Here is a 19,588-nt window from a genome sequence, read left to right as displayed (position 1 = left end):
CTTAAAAACAATGCCTCCACCCCAAATAAATCAAGGTCAAAATAAATGGAGAGCCCAAGATGACATCAGTCCCATTTGTCTGAGTCCTGGCATTGTGTGGATGAAAAGCAGCAGCCAGTTACCACAATAGGTGATACCTCCAAAGTTAACAGCCAAATTCTTTTAACTTTTTTCCATTTCTAAATCATCCTTATAGAAAATCATATACAGGGTCTCACCACCCTCACAGTAGTCCAACAGAGCAACCATGCCATCTAGAATCATGTTTTCACCAATAAAGAACTCAGAGTTTTTTTAAATTGGCAAGAATGTATTTGATTCGTTCTGCAACCCCTGCCACAAAAGATTTTACTCTATCTGGCCTCTGTTCTTCAAGTTTGCCTTTGATTGATTCCATATAATCTTTGATGTACTACTTGCAGAGTTCTTTTGTGAAGCTGTTTTCCTGCAAGTGATGGTTCATGATAATATCAACACCAGTGACTATTGTGGTTTTGGTACCTTTGCCCTCAGGAGCTTCCATGGAGGCATTTTCATCAATGAACGAGTCATCAGTGTTACCCTCTGTCCTACTGACCATCTTTCCCTTCACCTCTAGGCACAGCCATCCGTCACGGCTGATGAGATACGGGTAGTGATCATGCCCACTGTTGGAGAGAGATGATGGCAGTGCTGGTTTAGCAGGAGCCAGAGCTCTGAGCCAGCATGGTGCAGTCAAAGCAGCATCCAGCAGAGGGTTGAGGAGACGTGGGAATGGGTGGGAAAAAGCTGTGCCAACTGTTTTAAAAATACACTTTTAAGTAACTTGTGGGTCAAAGAAGATTAAGAAAATATTTTAACCTAAAAGGTAATACAATATCGTTCATATAAAACCATTTGAAAAAGAAACAAACAAACGTGAATGCTCAGCCATATGGGGCAGACTGCAATAGTCCAAGCATTCAATTGACAACAAATATGAAAATCTGGAATTATTATTTTTTTTGGTATTTATTTATTTACATAGAAAGGAAGAGGGTAGGAGCAGAGGGAGAGGGACAAGCAAGCAGACCATGCTGAGTGCAGAGCCCCACCAAGGGGCTGCATCCCACCACTCTAAGATCATGACCTCAGCTGACATCAAGAGTCCAAGGCTTAAACTGAGCCACCCAAGGAGCCTCGGAATATATGGAATAATTATAAAAATCATATGTATGATGGCTACATATTGCTGAAGGAGCAATGAAGACTAGAAGAAGTTAAACTCAACAGAGGTGATAAATTTTCAGAGATGAGCTGATGTTCTGCGATTATCTTTCGAAGCATTCTGACTCTTGATTGCCTATCCTGGTTGCAGGCTTAGAAACTGAATCTAAGCTTGACCCAGGCACAAGGCCACTGAGAGGAACAGAGAAACCAACTATGTTTCTGGAGGTCACACAAGGCTGGAGTAATATATTGAAAACTCTAGGGCCCTACACCTCTTGACTGATTACCATCTCAATGAAAGTTGCCCAGAAAAATACAGGATGCCCAATTAAATTTGAAATTTAGATAAACAGAGAATACTTTTTAAATGTACTTTTTAAATATGTCAAATTTTGAATGGGACATACTTGTACTAAAACTTTAATTGGCTATTTATCTGAAATTCAAGTGTACTGAGTGTCCTATATATATATTTTTTAATCTTTTGCTTAGTATGGAAACTTTAATCTTAAGACATTTGCTGAATTCCCAAGAACTGGGAAGACAGAAACAAACAAATAGGAAACATTAAATAATACACTAGGTGTAAGAAAATTGTTCATATTATTTTTGTGATGTCTGAAAATCTGAAATTGCTTCAAAAATAAGTTAAAAAATAGTGCAAGAAGAAAGAATCATTAATGATTTCACAAGTCAGAAATTTATGGCAACACATCCATCTTAATTAAACACACCTCAGGTAATGTCAAAATTAAGCACAACAGAGAAAAAATAGAGTGAAGAGTGCTGAAGAAAAAAACAGTCCTCTATTCTGATACTAAGCCTGTTGGACTGAAACAAAGACTCAAAGTTTCATTCATATTCCTTGGTAGAATATGACTGAGATGGAAACAAATAAATATTTTGCAATTTACATAATCCTACGACTTATCCAAGAAGAGTTTCTGCTGAAACTTGCGTATAAACAAAAAATTGAATCTTGAAATATTTTTATTTGAAATTAATTTTTAGCATTGAAAACAACTAAAGAGATATTTATATATCTGGTATCAGAAAATATCTGACTTTTATTACCCAGAGAAATAAGTTACCTTCATAATAGTTAATTTTTTTCACTCTTTAAACATCTTAAGTGTAGGAATCTTTTTCTTTTACTAATAGAAACCAGGGTACCATATTCAGGGACTCATAATAATATTTGTATCCTATCTAGCATCTTCTTGTATACACACACACACACACATCCACACATAGAGCAAGAAAATTATAATGGAACTGAAATTGCCAAGTAAGTATAAATAACTAAGAATGACCTTTAAACTACACTTTAACTGTACTTGTAGTCACAGATTTACAGATAGACCACTAAAATCATCAGTGAGACTTCCCAAAAAGAATAATATACATTATATATTTAAGCTACCTTCAAACAAGGGAGGTCATTCTTTGCTGGCATGTTATGTGGTTTTATACCTTGAATCAAAAATAGATATGAAACAAATATCATGTACTAATTAGATTTTCAGGAACAGTTTTATAATATTTGGCATCAGAAACTGATGAGTAAGATGTAAGCAGTATATAAAGTCAAGGAGTAGGGAAAATTGACAGATTAGATTGAAAGCTGATGGAGAGCCAAAGAACAAGAGATGAAGAAAATATCAAATTTCTTAAAAGTCATCCAGAAGTTAGTTTGGCTAAGGGGGCTGACATTTTTAACATATAATAAGAGAAAAATGACATTGATAACAGTTAGCCCTGATTTATGCAATCTAAGAAAAATTACCTATAATATTCTTTAAGAATATCCTATAATGACAAATTCTATCTTTTTGTTTCTTTTTCTTACAACTATTTTTGAGCTCCTCTACTAAGCTAGGCCCTATTGTGAGCTTTGAAATCACAGCAGTGAATAAGTCAAGGAACGTTCCTGCTTCCACGGGGCCCATTTGCAATGAAGAGCTGCATACATTAATTTACTTTTATTTTTGAAGAACACCAATAGGAAAATAAAGAGCTGAAGGAGAAAGCATTGGAGGTCGGGCAGGGGTAGAACATTACTTTAGATAGTATATTCAGGAAAACTCTATGATGAAATAACTTTGGGGTTGAGGCCTACATGATGATAGGTGCTCAACCATGAAAAAACTGAAGAAAGAATTTGAGGGGCATAAAACAACTAACTGGTCCTTAGCTACCGAAGTAGAAATGATCTTGATATCAAACCACAACTGTTCTACCTTCAAAAAAATATTTTGGGATGGTGGGTGGCTCAGTGATTGAGCACCTGCCGTTAGCCCAGGGCATGATCCCAGGATCCGGGATCGAATCCCACATCAGGCTCCCTGCATGGAGCCTGCTTCTCCCTCTGCCTGTGTCTCTGCCTCTCTCTGTGTCTTTCATAAGTAAGTAAAAAGTCTTAAAAATGTTTAAAAAATATTTTACTTATTTATTTATTTGAAAGAGGGAGTGGGGCAGGGAGGGGCATAGGGAAATGGAAAGAAAGAATCCCAAGCTGACTCCATGCTGAGTGCAGAACCCGATGCAGGGCTCGATCTCACAACCCTGAGATCATGACCTAAACTAAAACCAAGAGTTAGACGCTGAACCAAATGAGCCACCCAGGTGCCTCTGTTCTACCTTTTCATGAGGATTTTCACTTAAGAATATTCATTTGTGATAGTTATTACTACTTGATTTCATATACAGTTTGTAGACTTGAGACTCTAGAAATGCAATTATAGCTCATACAGTGACAGCTGCCTTGTCTGTCTTGATATTCATCAAACAGCATGTCTTGACTTGATGGTTGGTTGCACTGAACAATCTTAGGAAAAATTTTCTGTACTAAAGGATTATTGAATATCAAGATTCATTTTCATTCTCCTTATAAAGACGTTTGAAACTTGAGACAAAAAATAAAATATTTAAGTTCACAAAAATGAGAGAGATGGCAAATGGAAGATATAATTTTTGTTTTGTCATTTATTTCATGTTTTATTTCTTGAACACTATTTTTCAAGATACTTCTTATTTAAAATATATATAATGCACTTTTCTTATGGAAATGAATTAATTAAATAATGCTTATAATCAATTCCTATTTTCTTTCATTTATAAACTTAATGAACAATTCATTTATAGAGATAATGGACAAATCTAGGTAACAGCTACTATATTTTTATTTTTATTTTATTTTTTGGTACTATATTTTTAAATAAAAGTACATTTAGTGGTTCAAATTGATGGCAATGATCTTTTAAAGATCTCAATAGTATCGCCATTATCTGTATTCTCTAATTTCCTCTTTAGTCGACAAATCTCATTTATCTGTTTCCAACTTACATGATCTTAAGTCAAATATTATGACTGAAATAAAACAAAAAAATAAAGAATAGTTGGAAACACAAAGAGATCTGGAAAAACCCTCAGATTTCACTATATCATATAAAAAAGTGGAAAAATCTTTTCTCTGAGTATCCATCACTGCCACACAGTCTTACACACATGAACAACAAACAAAACTGTGTGAAGTTTCTTCATTGTGTCAGCATAATAGAGGAAGTTGTCAGTCTTGTCTCTTTCATCTCTTACTTTTCACATATGGTTAACTGTCAATTACCTAACAGGTTCATCTCCTATATATGTTTATTCTTTGTCACTTTTCTTCTACCTCTACTTCCGTTGTCTTTATTTAGGAACTGGCCACCTCCCATCTGTTGGTCAACATGCTTCTAATGTTGTCTTAACTCCCTATTCCAAATCTATTCTTTGTAGCCTATCAGAGGAATCCCTCCTTATGAAAAATTATTGTGTCTCATTCTTCTTAAATTCCTCCAGTAGTTTCAGAAGCTCTGTGACTAAAATCTAAGCCTTTTAATGTGACATACAAGACTGTACAAAATCTGTAAGGAAGAATTGCCTGAATGAGCTTTTTTTTTTTTCCCTCAAATTAAGACCTCTGATGCCCTAAACATTCATAGGTAAATACTCAGAGTTCTCTAAGTTCAAGGCAAGTTATGTATTTTTTAGATGAAAAAAGCACAGATTGACTAGAAAATTCAGTATCATGATCTGTGTGCTAGAGCATTTAACTAATATATCAGTGATAGGGTTGGTAAAAGCACTATGGGAAGACAATTCTTGAATTGGTACTTCAGACTTAAGGGGTCAGAGAAGGCTTTTGGAGATGTCATATTTAAACTGTAATCAAAAAATATAGAAGAACTTTTAGGAAGAATTGAGAGATGGTGACATGATGGAACAAATTCTAGAAGAAGAAAAGTATATTTTCAAACAGATAATATTTATGTATGTGCAAAGATTGTTTTTATGTTTATACCTCCATAACCTTTTTATCTTATAATAATTCATATTACTATTTGCATAATTATAGATTAAATGTTTGAAATTTAAAGCATTGTTTAGAGAAGGGATATACAGATTCTAGCTCAAGACCAATAATCCTCTTTGTAAATGAGGAAAACATTATTGAGCCTTCCTGCATTGTTCACATTATGAAATTTATTTCTAAATAAAATTCCATGATAACAAAATAATATATTTGAAAGCATTTAACTATTAAAATAAATTTTAAAAAGCATGGTAGTAAGACTTAGGAATGTATTAAAACTAAAAAAAAAAAAAAAAAACTAAAAATATAGGACATCTGGGTGGCTCAGTGGCTGAGCTTCTGCCTTCGGTACAGGAAATGATCTTGGGTCCTGGGATCGAGTTCTGCATCAGGCTCCCTACAGGGAGCCTGCTTCTCTCTCTGCCTATGTCTCTGCTGCTCCCTATTTCTCATGAATAAATAAATAAATAAAATCATAAAAAAATAAAACCGAAAATATTCTGAAGGGATATTAAATACCTCTTTATTTTTTATTTTTATTTTCTTATTTTCTCTTTATGATTTTCAAATCAGTTGTAGTTGATCAGTAGCAGAGTCATCAGAGAATATTTAGAAAGAAAGGAAACTTAGGAAAAGATGTGTAAAATATAAAAAACATCTGGTGATAGTAAGATATATTCCAAAATCTAAAAGATAAAAAAGTTTTCATGATTGGACTTTATCTTTTATTTTTTATTATTTATTTATTTATTTATTTATTTATTTATTTATTTATTTTTACTTATTTTTATTTATTTTTTATTTTTTTGGACTTTATCTTTTAAAGGACAGAGGGTCTGAGGAAGATAGTAAAAACAGAGAGAAGTACAAATAGAGACGAAAAAAAGAAAAGAGATTTGTAAATCAACTAATTTACTTTTCAAATGGAAACTAATTTATTTTATTTAAAATTCTTGGGCACCTTTCTTCCACTGGTATTTGTTTTTCCAGCTCATTAAGTTTCTGAATGATTAATCTTTGCTCTCTAAGGAAAGAGAATGAGATTATTTGGTGAAGTGTGGGAGAGCTGAGCCCCTTAGGACATAGCTTAATCCAACAAGAAGGAACTTAGAGCTAAGGTTGTCATGACATTCTTAATAACAAAAACAGTGATAATATTTCTCACTGAGTTTTTAGTATACTATAAACACAGAATGAGATATGCCACTTATCTAGTGGTCTGGAATATATATATATAATCAATATAATATGCTCTATTGGTTAATGTTGGAATTGGAAAATCAATGAAAACTTCTCAAAAAAAATACACCAGAATTAAGATAACTTATTAGCTTATTTTATTTTTCACTTGTAGGAAAAAATCAGGAAAATAGTTTTTTTTTTCCCCCAAAGCAACATGTTCAGATAATTAAGGCCAAGATCTCTAAGTGCCAAATAAAAATGCTATTTTACAAAGGAATTAGTCCTAATATAAATTACCACGCCTTCTTTGGTAAATCACACTGAACAATTTTAAAATGTATAGAATTATCAAAAGTTAAGGTCTTCTTGCATATAGTTTAAGCCCCCTTACACCTAGTTATTATCTTAACCACTGAAGTTATGGGGGTATACAACAATGAAGAGGCTCTTAGCTAAATACACATTTAATTGCCACCTTTAGGGTGTTCCAGCTGATTACACGTATCTTGCTTCAGGAATTCTCCATAGACATCAAAATTCCTTAGGGTCTCTCTCTCTCTCTCTCTCTCTCTCTCACACACACACACACACACACACACACACTCATACACCCCAGAAGAGCTACATGTTATACAGTAGCCTTAAGTAGCTTTTCTTGCTTCCTTTTCTCTGGTCTCTGTAATGATTATGAGTAGTTCTTTAAGTCAAGGATCTCTCTCAAGTAAACTGTGCATTCTTATTCAAAATTTTGTACCTAAAATGTTTTGGCTCAAGCACCTTGATGGCATAGGAATTAAGGATTCTTTTCTCTCAGCTAACACCCAACAAAACGTCAATTCCCTGAGATTTTTAATACAAGATTGTATGTTTTATTGATGTATCTTAATGAGGCACAGACTATTAGACTGAACAGTAGCTATAAATGACTCGTAAGAACATACTGGTTTTTGCCTGGATATCAGCTTCATGATATTTACTGTTATTTTCCTTATTTTATAGATGAGAAAACTAAACCATAGGTGATTTATTTTGCCCCAAATCAGAAATTTGGCAAGTGGTAGAACAGGAATTCAAATTATGCAATCTGACTCTAAATCCTCACAACAGCCCTTCATTCATCCTTCTAGACCTGGCGATCAGAAGCAGAGACTAGAGGTGGGCACTGTTAAATTTCTTAATTTGTATGGAAAGTCTTGTCTAATATTTGCTGCCTGATGGCACCTTTCCTTAATGAAGAAATTCATTTAAAGAGCACAGAAAATCAGGAGCATATTACACAATTTATTGCTTGTATAGTATAAATTAACGTTTTCTTGAATTATTGAAATATGCAATGAATAATTACCGAATTATTGAAATTTTTAAAGTGTATAAGAATGCAAGCATAAATAAGACTACAAGTACACAGAACCTATGTTGCCATACTTTCTAAAATCATTTTTATTTTTTTCCTATAAAAAACTTATTTATGGATTTTTAGCAATCAATAAGAGTGTGGTATATTACAGTTATCCCTTCCTGATTCTTCAGCCAATGGTAGGAAGTTCCTCATGCATGGAATTCGACCAACTAGCAAATTCATTGCATCTGGAAGAGAATGGATGTACTGAGATACAATTTAGCTCAACTTCATCTATCAGATTATCACTGTTATTAGCAAAGTGTGATTTTATTTGTCCAAGGAAGGCATGTAAAGGCATGTTGAGAGCTACCAGGTGACTCTGGGACATTTAAGAAAAAAAAACTCTACAACGGAGCCTGTTTTCTTACTTGCTATGGATGATTTATTATTTTTTACACTCCATTTTTGATACTTGACACATGGTATTGTTGTCATTGTCAAGTTTCAATCAGCAGAAGGATAGCATATATAGCAATCTGAAAGACAAAATACGAGTGACTTTAAACTCCTTGTAGTTTTAAGTAGCAATTAAAGAATTCCAAGGATTCCATAAATAATTTTAGGTTTTTGGAAAACTTTTGGATGCTTTAAAGTTTAAAAATGTGAATTGTTTCCTTTTGTGATTGTATTAATAAATTCTAGACTTTCCTATCTTACCCTTGGGGAACAAAGTTCTTTTATATTTTTAATAGGTCATAAAACTGGAGTCTAAATTCACTGGAATATTTTACAGAAATCACTAGAAGACAAAATGGATGCCATATTGAGTCTGATCAAATGTCTCTCAAACCTCTTACACAGTCTCTTCTGCTGTGTTGAAAGGACTACCTTTAGTAGGGGATGCAATTATTCTTTATGATCTTGACCTTACAAAAATGAAGAAAGAGCCTGTGCCTTTCTTTGTGCTACCAGATGAACACAGAAGTTTTGTGTTTTGTCCTGATGGTCAAAGAAGTATGGGATTTTAGGATTGAGAAGAATCTTGAGAAAGATGTAGTTAAGAACTTTCTGATCAGTGTGTCCAATTACCTCATTTTGCTATGAAAATATCCCTACTTTTTAAATGTGTCATGAGGAAAAGAAGACTGGGAAACACTGTCTAGAAAACTCCCCTTTTATGTGGTGGAGCTTCTCTGTTCTCCTAATGTTCTTTTAAAAGCTATCTTGCAGATTATCATGGATGCGTGAATTCATATAAATCCTTTTGAATATGTTCGTATTTTGATGTCACACACACACACACACACACAGATTCTTTATTTACCAACATTCATTCACTTCTCCCTCTTTCTAATATCACATTTGGGCATCTTTCAACCTCATCCCTATTTCCTACTATATTTGTCTGGGATTATCCCTAAGTGTACCTCTTGGGTTGTGTTCTTATTGGCTATAGGCCAATTCAGGTCATCATAGCTGCCTGGTCATAGCAATAGGTCCAGGGTGCATATGTAAACAAAGTCCTCCAATTAAGGTTAACTTGAAGAATTTTGCTGATAATTGGCAGTGCACAGACCTGTCAGATGTTTTGTCTAAAATGTCTAAAACTATGTTTATTACCATTAGAGAAGACAGTCTGAATAGCAGAAGACAGATGCAAAGCATTGACAGAGATATGAATCTGTAGATCAAACCATAATATAAAGCTGGTCCCATCCTGCAGTTTTCAGTTACTTGCATGGAAAAGTTTCCCTTTCATCAAGTCACTTTCTTTTACATTTTAGTTCTTTATAAGCAAAACACATCAAAATATGTGATTTTTATTTCCTTGAAAACAGATTTCTCTTATTAATAAAGATGGCTTAGGTAGGATTAATGGATAGAATTACTAAGGGTTGGCTTAAAAATCATGTAGGTCAAATATTTTTAGGAATAAGAATCTTGTTCGTTGAATAGTCAGTCTTCCTTGCATTCTGGGGAGGAACTATATACCCAAAGGTATGCTAGATCGAGTATGGAATATATTAAAATGTAATTTATATTGCCTACCAGGCTTAGAGCCAAAGTAAGCCATCTGTGTATTTTCCACAACAATTAAACCTGACTAAAATCTTAAAAAAAGAAAAAGTGATGAAAGCTAGAACATTCTTGTCAATAAGATCTCAGAACAAAGACAAAGAGAGCTACACTCAGAGCCTACTATGAAGATGCCTTCAATGACCTGACTTGCCAACTATCAAAATGGGGGGCTCTGGAGCAATGTCGCAGTAAGCAGGGTCACCAAATATTCTAAGCACAGAGATGAAGGGAGGGAAAAAAGGAGATGGCTAGGCTTTTCTCTCTTTCTCTTATGGAATAGAGAGAAGAAGAGTTCAAAAAATGAAAAATTAAAAAGAGACCTCTGGATTTGTCCATTAGAAAGTCATGATAACGTTAGGAAGAGTAATTTCAAAAGTAAGAACATATTATGGTGAATGAGTGATTCAGATTACTGTGTTTACAATCATGAACGAGCATATGTTCATAGTGCTGAAGGTACTGATAACTTGATGAATCTCTCCTCTGGATACCAAAACTTAAGGAATAATCACAAGAGGATCGAAGTAGAATATTAGCTTTTTATGGACATTAAAGTGAACAGTTAATCTCAAATATAGGACAGAGAACAAAATGAGTTTTCCTAATATAGCCTCAAAAGTCTTGATGTAGGCACCTGTCCCTAAGAAAATATGGATTTGTAATGGGCACCTCAAACTCCTTATCCAGTCTGTGGATGGTCCAATTCATGGAGTGTCATGATTTTATTTTTAACTAATAGAATTTACTCCTTAGAACAATTTTTGGCTTACAGAAAAAAATGAACAGAAAGTAGAGTTCTTATACTCTTTCTATTTCCCATAACTTTTCCCATAAAAAATGTTTTATTTATTTATTTGTTTGTTTGTTTGTTTGTTTATTTATTTATTTATTTATTTGAGAGAGAGAGAGAGAGTGTGTATGTGCAAGTGGGAGGAGGAGCAGAGGCAGAGGATCTCAAACAGACTCCACGCTGAGCACAGAGTCCAACACCTGAGGATAAATCCCACAACCTTGAGATAAAGACCTGTGTAGAAACCAAGAGTCATCCGCTCAACCCACTGCACCAATCAGGCACCCTAAGCTTCCTCATTTTTGACATTTTGCACTGATATGGTACATTAGTTATAATTGAGAGATCAATATCAATACATTGTTATTAACTACAAAGTCATGGTTTATGCTAGGATTCACTCTTGGTGTCAGAGTTCCATGGGTTTGCCAAGTGCATAACCTCCACCATTACAGTATCACATAAATAGTGTCATTGCCTTAAAAATTCCCCCATGTATCACCTCTTCGTCTTTCCTATCTTCTCTGCCCCCATAACCCTTGGCAAACATTTTTTATTGTTTCCATAATTTTGCCTTTTTCAGAATGTGGTATAATTGGAATCATAGAGTATGAAGCCTTTCAGATTGGCTTCTTTCACTTAGCAATATGTCTTCAAGGTTTTCCCTTGTGTTTTCATGGCCTGATAGCCCATTTATTTTTATTGGGAAACAATATTTTACTGTATGGACATACTATGGTATATTTATCCATCCCCCTATTGAAGGACATGTGGTTGCTTCCAATTTTTGGCAATTATAAATAAAGCTGCTAAAAACACTCATGTAGATTTTCATGTGAACATATGTTTTTATTCATTTGTGTAAATACCTGAGTGCAGTTGCTGGATTATATGGCTAAGAATATGATTAATTTTGTAAAAAAATACCAAACTGTCCTCCAAAGTAGCTTTACCCATTGGCATTCCCATTAACAATGAACAGGAGTTCTTGTGCCACATGCTCTCTAGCATTTTGTCTTGTCAGTGTTTTGGATTTTGGTCCTTCTAATATGTATGTAGTCATATCCCATTGTTGTTGAATTTGCAAATCCTTTTCTACACATATTGAGCATCTTTTATAGGCTTATTTGCCATCTGTATATCTTCTTTGATGAGATGTCTATTCAAATTATTTCTGCCTATTTTTTAACTGTCTGTGCTTTTTTTTTTTTTTTTGGTTTTAGGAGTTCTTGGTATATATTGAATATATGCCTTATATTAGATATATATTTTCAAATATTGTGTCCTAATCTGTAGCATGTACTTTTATTTTCTTTAAAATATATTTTCTACAGCAGACATATACGTGTGCATGCGTGTGTGTGTGTGTGTGTGTGTGTGTGCTTATAAAGTCCAACTTACACATTTTTACTTTCATGGATCATTCCATTGTTGTATTTAAAAACCTGTTGCCAGACTCAAGGCCATCTAGATTTTCTCCTACATTATCTTGTAGAAATATTATAGTTTGCACTTTACATTTAGGCCAATTATTCATTTTGAGTGTTTTTTTAAATATATAATATCAAGGTTAATTTTTTAAATAAATTTTTTTTTTCATGAGAATGTCCCATTGTTTCAGGATCATTTGTTGAAAAGATCGTTTTTATACATTGGATTGCTTTGGGTTGTTTGTGAAAAATAAGTTGAAAATATTTGAATATATTTGAGTGGGTCTATTTTGGGGCTCCATATTTTGTTCTTTTGACCTATTTGTTTATTCTAGAAATAGTACAACATTGTCTTGGTTACTGTAGCTTTATAGTGCATCTTGAAGTTGGGTAGTTTCAGCCCCCTGCATTCATTCTTCTCATCCATATTCTGTTGGTTGTTCTAGGTGTTTTGCAGTTCCACATAAGCTTTAGAATCAGTTTGTTGATATCCACAAAATAATTTTCTGGTCACTTGATTGGGATTGCATTGAACCTCTAGATCATTTTTAGAAAAACTGGTATTTTAATAATATTGAGTCTTTCTATCCATGAACATGGGATATCTTTCCATTGATATATATATTTTTTGACTTCTTTCATTAGTGTACTATAATTTTATTCATCTAGGTCTTATAATATTTTGTTAGACTTATACCTATGTATTTTATATTTTTGGTGATAATGTAATGGGGTTATGTTATTTCAAGTTGCAACTGCTTGTTGCTGGTAGATAGGAAGTCAATGGACTTTTGCATATTAACCTTGTGTCCTGCAGTTTTGCTCTAATGGTTATTACTTCCAGGAATTTTTTGTCAATCCTTTGGCATTTTCTACATGGATACTATATGATGTGTTAACAAAGAGTTTTATTTCTTCCTTCCCCATCTGTATACCCTTTACTTCCTTTTATTGCCTTACTATATTAGCTAAAAATTCTAGTACAGTGCAAAATAATAGTGGTGAGAACATCTTTTTATTTTTCCTGCTCTTATGGGAAAAAATCTAGTTTCACACCAATACACATGAGGTAAGCTTAGGCTTTTTGCAGATACTATCTATCAAGAAAATTTTCCCATGCATTCCTACCTTCCTGAGAGTTTTTATCATGAATGGGTATTGGATTTTTTCAAAGACTTTTTCTACATCTACTGGTGTTATAATATGACTTATGTTTTTTAGCCTATAGATGTAATGAATTACCTTAAATAATTTTTGAATATTGAGCTGACCTGCATACCTGGAATAAATCCCACTTGATGGAGGTATATAATTCCTTCCATGCAATGTTGGATTAAATTTGCTAAGATTTTATAGGAAATTTTTGCACAATGTTTATGAAAGATATCACTCATAGTTTTTCTTGTGATGTTTTTTGTGTAAAGTGTTACGTTAATGACTCACTGAATGAGTTGGAAAGGTTATGTCAGATTTTATTTTCTGAAAGAGATCATAAGAACTCTTATCATTTCTTATTTAAATATTAGAATTCACCACAGAACCCAGATGGACCTGGTGCTTTCTGTTTTAGAAGATTAATAATCATTGATTCAATTTATTTACTAGATATAGGCCTATTTGGACTATCTCTTTCTTCTTGTATGAGTTTTGGTAAATTGTGTCTTTCAAAGAATTGATCTTTTTTCTTCCAACTCATTGAATTTATTGGCCTAGACTCATAAAACATATTACTCTTCTCCCCATTTTTTGTGGTAAAATATGCTTAATATAAAATTTATCATCATAACCATTTAAAAATGTACAGTTCAGTAGTATTAAAAACATTCATAATGTGTGCTACCATCACTACATTCCATATCCACAACTTTATCATCTTTTAAAACAGAAGCTCATTAAACAATAACTCCCAATTTTCCTTTCCCCTAGCCTTTGGAAACCACCATTTTACTTTCTGTCTCATAATTTTGATTCTTCTAAGTACCTCATATAGTGGAGCCATAGTATTTGTCTTTTTGTGACTGCCTTATATATAATTACATAAATTATATATATATATATCCTAAAGGTTCATAATTTTGTAGAATATTGCAGAATTTCCTTCCTTTTAAAGGGTAATATTCCATTGTATGTATATACAACATTTTGCTTTGTATTTGTCTTTTTGTGACTGCCTTATATCATTTAATATATATATATATTAAATAAAGGGTAAATATTAGGGTATATATATATTAAATAAAGGGTAATATTCCATTATATATATATATATATATATATATATATATATATACAGCATTTTGCTTCTCCATGCACTGCTGATGGACACTTGGGTTGCTTCTGTGTTTTAGTAATTAAGAATAAAGCCACTATTGACATGGTTATACAAGTATCTCTTTGTGACTTGCTTTCAACTTTTTTGGGTATATGCCCAGAAGGAGAATTGCTGGATTATATGATAGTTCCATTTTTAATTTGAGGAACATCATGCTTTTTTCCACAGAAGCTGTATCATTTTACATTTCCACCAATAGTGCATAAAGATCAAAGTATTTCCATAATCTTTTCAACACTTGTTTTTTGGTTTTTGATAGCAGCCATCCTAATGGGTTGAAGTGGTATCTCATTGCAGTTTTCATTTGGATTTTCCTAATGATGGTGATGCTGAGCATCATTTCATGTTTTCTGGCCATCTGTATATCTCATTTGAAGAAAAGACTAATGCATTTCTGTTTTTGTTATTGAGTTTTAGGAGTTGTCTGTATATTTTAAATACTAATCCCTTATTGAGTATATGATTTATAAATATTTTTTTCCCACTCTGTGGTTGCCTGTTTGCTTTGTTGATGTGTCTTTTGATGTGTGAAATTTTAAAACTTTTCACGAGGTCCAATTTGTTTATTTTTGTTGTTGCTTGTATCTTTGATGTCATAACCAAGAAATCATTGCCAAATCCACCGGCATAAAGCTTTTGTTCTATTTTTCTTCTCTGAGACTTTAATTGTTTTAGGTCTTACATTGAAATGCTTGATCCATTTTGAGTTAGTTTCTTAGACGGTATTGGGTAAGGGTCCAAATTTAGTCTTTTGCATGTGAATAGCCAGTTTCCCCAGCCCCATTTGTTTTTTTGTTTTTTTTTAAGATTTTATTTATTTATTCATGGGAGACACAGAGAGAGAGAGAGAGAGAGAGAGAGAGAGGCAGAGGGAGAAGCAGGCTCCATGCAGGGAGCCTGACGTGGGACTTGATCCTGGAACTCCAGGATCAGACCCTGGGCTGAAGGCGCCACTAAACCGCTGAGCCACCAGGGCTGCCCCCCATTTGTTAAAAAGACTGTCCTTTCTCTATTGATTGGTTTTGGTATCCTTATCAAAAATTATTTGACCATATAATAAGGAATTATTTCTGTGATGTCTATTCTATTCCATTAGTCTATATGCCTGTCTTTATGCCAGTACCAAACTGTTTTGATTACTGTAGATTTGTAGTAAGTTTTGAAATAATGAGGTGTGACTCGGTTTTGTTCCTTCCCAAAATTTTTTGGGCTATTTGAGGGTCCCTTATCCATGTGAACTTTAGGATGGATTTTTCTATTTCTGCAAAAAATGCCATTGGAGACATGATAGAGATTGCACTAAATCTGAAAATAGTTTGGGTAATATTACAAAATTGGTCTAGAAGGTCTAGTTCTAGAGGCAACAAGAGTACCATTAATTGTGGCATCATCTAGTACGCAGTGATTTTGCTGGTGATGTATGTAATGTCTATACCTAATGAGAGTATCAACTACTAGATCAATTTTGCGATCCAATTTTGAAAACTTTATTCACAGAATACACTCCAAACTAGTTACTTTGAGAATTGAAACAATTCTGAGACTCTCCCTCAAATCCTCCTCTTCCTTTTTTTTTTTTTTTTTTTTTCTTTTTTAAGGTAATCTATCTGCCTATTGTGGGGCTCAAACTCACAACTCTGAGACTGAGACACACATGCTATGCTGAGTGATCCAGCCAGGTGCCTCCCCAAAATTACTTATATTTGAATAATTTGCTATTGTTTGAACCTGTGTACCCAGATTCATAGGGAAAAATGGTGTCTAGGTTATCTGGAGATAGGAGTGAGAAGGATTCTGTGATTGATTTCCTGAAAATTTCAGTCCTGAAGGAAGTGAAAATATAGTTATTTTTAGGGTTAAAACTTTAGAAAGACCTCCAATTAATAGGACAAAAACTAGGCCTATTTTCACATGTGGTCATTTGGAAAGAAACATCCACTGAATGCAAATCTTTTGGGTCAGCTAGGTACTGTTGCTATAGGGTAAAAGGGGGTCAGGAAAAACTTCAACAAATGCAGAGGTCTTTGTTTTCTCACTACTATAAAAACTGTGGAAAGCTTAAACAAATAGAAATAAAAGTTCAAATTTCCATAGCCTTGGCTCATGTCATACACTGATGATCAAAACTTTATATTACTGTACTACACTTTTTTTCTTGAAGCCACAGTTTTTAGGCAGACTAAAATAAAACTCACATTTTGATCCTGTGCTTTATTGAATTTCAAAGACATTTAAATCCACAGACTCTCCAGGTTACTAAGATGATATGTTCACATTGATTGGCAAAAAAAAAATAGAATGGAGATATTTTGATAATTTAAGTTCTGAAGTCTCAAACTTTACTGAAACATACTTGGCAGCTGAAGTAGCTCTTCTTTCCATATTTAAAAAAGACTTTGCCTCCTCAATTTGAAGGAGCTGATATTCTAAAAGGAGAGGCCAATTCTCTTCAAACTAAAACTGGCCATCCTTTGTAATCTCTATTTAATTACAGTAAAGCTGTACTTGTGCTACCTGAAAGAAGTGGGAGGGATAATTACAGTGTCAAATCTTGAACAAAATAGTACACACTTGCAAAGACAAATTGTATTTTGAAAAGTATATACAAATTAAAATCACGAGGATACATAAGGAAATTGGTGCTGGGGATGTTCAATCAAATTTAGAAATGTACAATTTTAGAAAAAAAGTGGAATTATCAGCATGGGATTTCCATCAATTATACTGAATTCCAAGTGCTCTCAGGGATGGCTGGAAGAACACTCACTTGTTTCGTTTGGATGATTGTTGGAAACTCGGATCTGTAGCAGATTAACAAGTCAAGTAGGCAGAATTGTTTGGCAAATGTATAGAATAGAACTTAGAGATGTAGGTGAGAATATTTTAGTGGAATTATTAAAAGCAATGTGTGTACACACTTTCAAACTTTATCGTAGAAGGTCCATAATCATACTTTCTAACTAAGCAATGAAAAACATGTTGGTGAAGGTAGAGCTACATCTTTGAAAAGCAGAGGCTGATATTGATAAGCCAGGACTGCTGGTGATACATGCCTTAAATGGGTTCTCTCATTTCTGTGGGATTGCTGGTTTCACACTGAGGTAGACTAGGTAACTGCATTTCACTGCCGAATGCAAATGGAGTGTGGTTTTCATAATGAGAAGAAGGATTTATTTGTTAATCAGAATGTTCTGGCTTGCAGCAGTTGCCTTGTGGTCCTTAGGACTTCCATAGTAAGGCAAGCCACTAAGTTAATATTAAGATTTGCATTGGAAAATAAAAAAAACAATTAAATGTGAAAACATATGTCTGCCTTGAGCAGATATAAGCAAATTACAGCTTCTCACCCAGTTTCCCAATATGTCAGCTCACAGATCTGATACTGTTCAAAGTGAAGCTCAAGTACTTTTAAAATGCAGCCTCAAAATAATGACAAGTATTTCTTGTGGATCTTTTTCTCAGAAGTTTCAAATCAATGGGAATCAATGACAAGCATCTATCCTTTGGGAAAAGAAATTGAGATATCCCTAGTGGATGTTCAATCCTGGATGTGAGCTAATACTAATCCCTGGAAAATGGTGGTTTGACAATCATAGTGGTATCAGATAATGAAATTTTAACCTGAGTCTGACTCTTCATAACTAAAACTGGAAACTCTAATGTCTCCTCATAATTACTTTCCACGTTTCTGTATATTGTATCCAAAAAATATGTATGTATCTACCTATCTATTTACATATCTAACAAGTGACAGAAGTCACAAACCCTACCTTGAAACCCTGACCCACAGAATATGAATTTCCACGCTAAAAATGGTAAAAATGACCATGTAGAAGGTTCTATAATGCCTCCTAACTAAAAGAATAAATAAAAAATAATAGCAACTTTGTAGAAATCACAGAGATTTGTGCTTAAATCTAGAACTTGAAGCTATAATACAAGAATTTCAATTCTTTGATAGGTAAAAAGACATAAGGATCTTGGTTATTATAAACTTAATTTGCTGGTTACTTCTATTGCAATTACTTTTCCCTGTTGTTCTCTGTATTAAAGCTAGTCAGCAGAACACAATGGAGCTGGTATACAATTGCAGATCTGGTAAATTCTCCTTTTCCTCCAATACCAGTTAATAAAGAATATCAGATTGCTATGGCTTTTCAGGGAAGGAGTACAACTGAAATATCTCCACTTATGGTAACATTATCTCTCCTTGTGTCACAATCTGGTTCCCATTGTCTTAAATTTTCTCACCTTATTATAGGACATCACGCTAAAATAACCTGTAAAGCCAGCAGCAGCAACAATACCATGTTCACTTAAAAAACAATTATCTATCTGTAAGTGGAAAACTAATTTCACAAAAATACAAGAACCAGACAACTAATTGAAATCCTGAGAATCAAATATACTCAGAAACGATGACATATAGCCTTCACAGTAAAAGGTAAGTCTCTACACAATCCATCCCCATGCTACCAAGAAAAACTCACAAAACTTGGGGTTCCTTAAATTTTGAAGACAACATATGTCACAACTAGATGTTCTGCTTCACTTGATTCAAAAGACTTTCCCCTTTGAGTCACACTCAAACAAAGAAAGTATCTTTTAGTGATCCCAAACTGTTCAGCCTGCTTTGTTTCTTGATTTTTATGATCCAGAAAATTCAGTGTTTTGATAATCATCCAGTTCTTGGAATCAATGATATTTTTGATAGCTGAGAAAAATTTTCAAGGATAGCTATGTGGATCGACCTCCTGGAATGCATCCATAATATGAGACTATTTGTGTCTCATATAAGTGTATAAAAAATTGCCTCTACTTTGAGGTGGCTCTCAATAATTTTAATGTATAGTATATGTAAGTATAAATGTAAGTATAATGTGTTTGTATA

The 19,588-nt window shown here is 33.6% G+C and overlaps 1 pseudogene; it reads right to left on the bottom strand.

Moving 5' to 3' along the window:
• Positions 1-162: 162 nt before the first annotated feature.
• On the bottom strand, positions 163-580 carry LOC106559344 (annotated as a pseudogene).
• Positions 581-19,588: the final 19,008 nt, after the last annotated feature.

Source organism: Canis lupus, chromosome 10, assembly GCF_011100685.1.
Source record: "Canis lupus familiaris isolate Mischka breed German Shepherd chromosome 10, alternate assembly UU_Cfam_GSD_1.0, whole genome shotgun sequence".
In the NCBI taxonomy this organism is placed as follows: Eukaryota; Metazoa; Chordata; class Mammalia; order Carnivora; family Canidae; genus Canis; species Canis lupus.
Note: the sequence above shows the minus strand (reverse complement) of the source record. Positions and strands in the feature narration are given on the sequence as shown.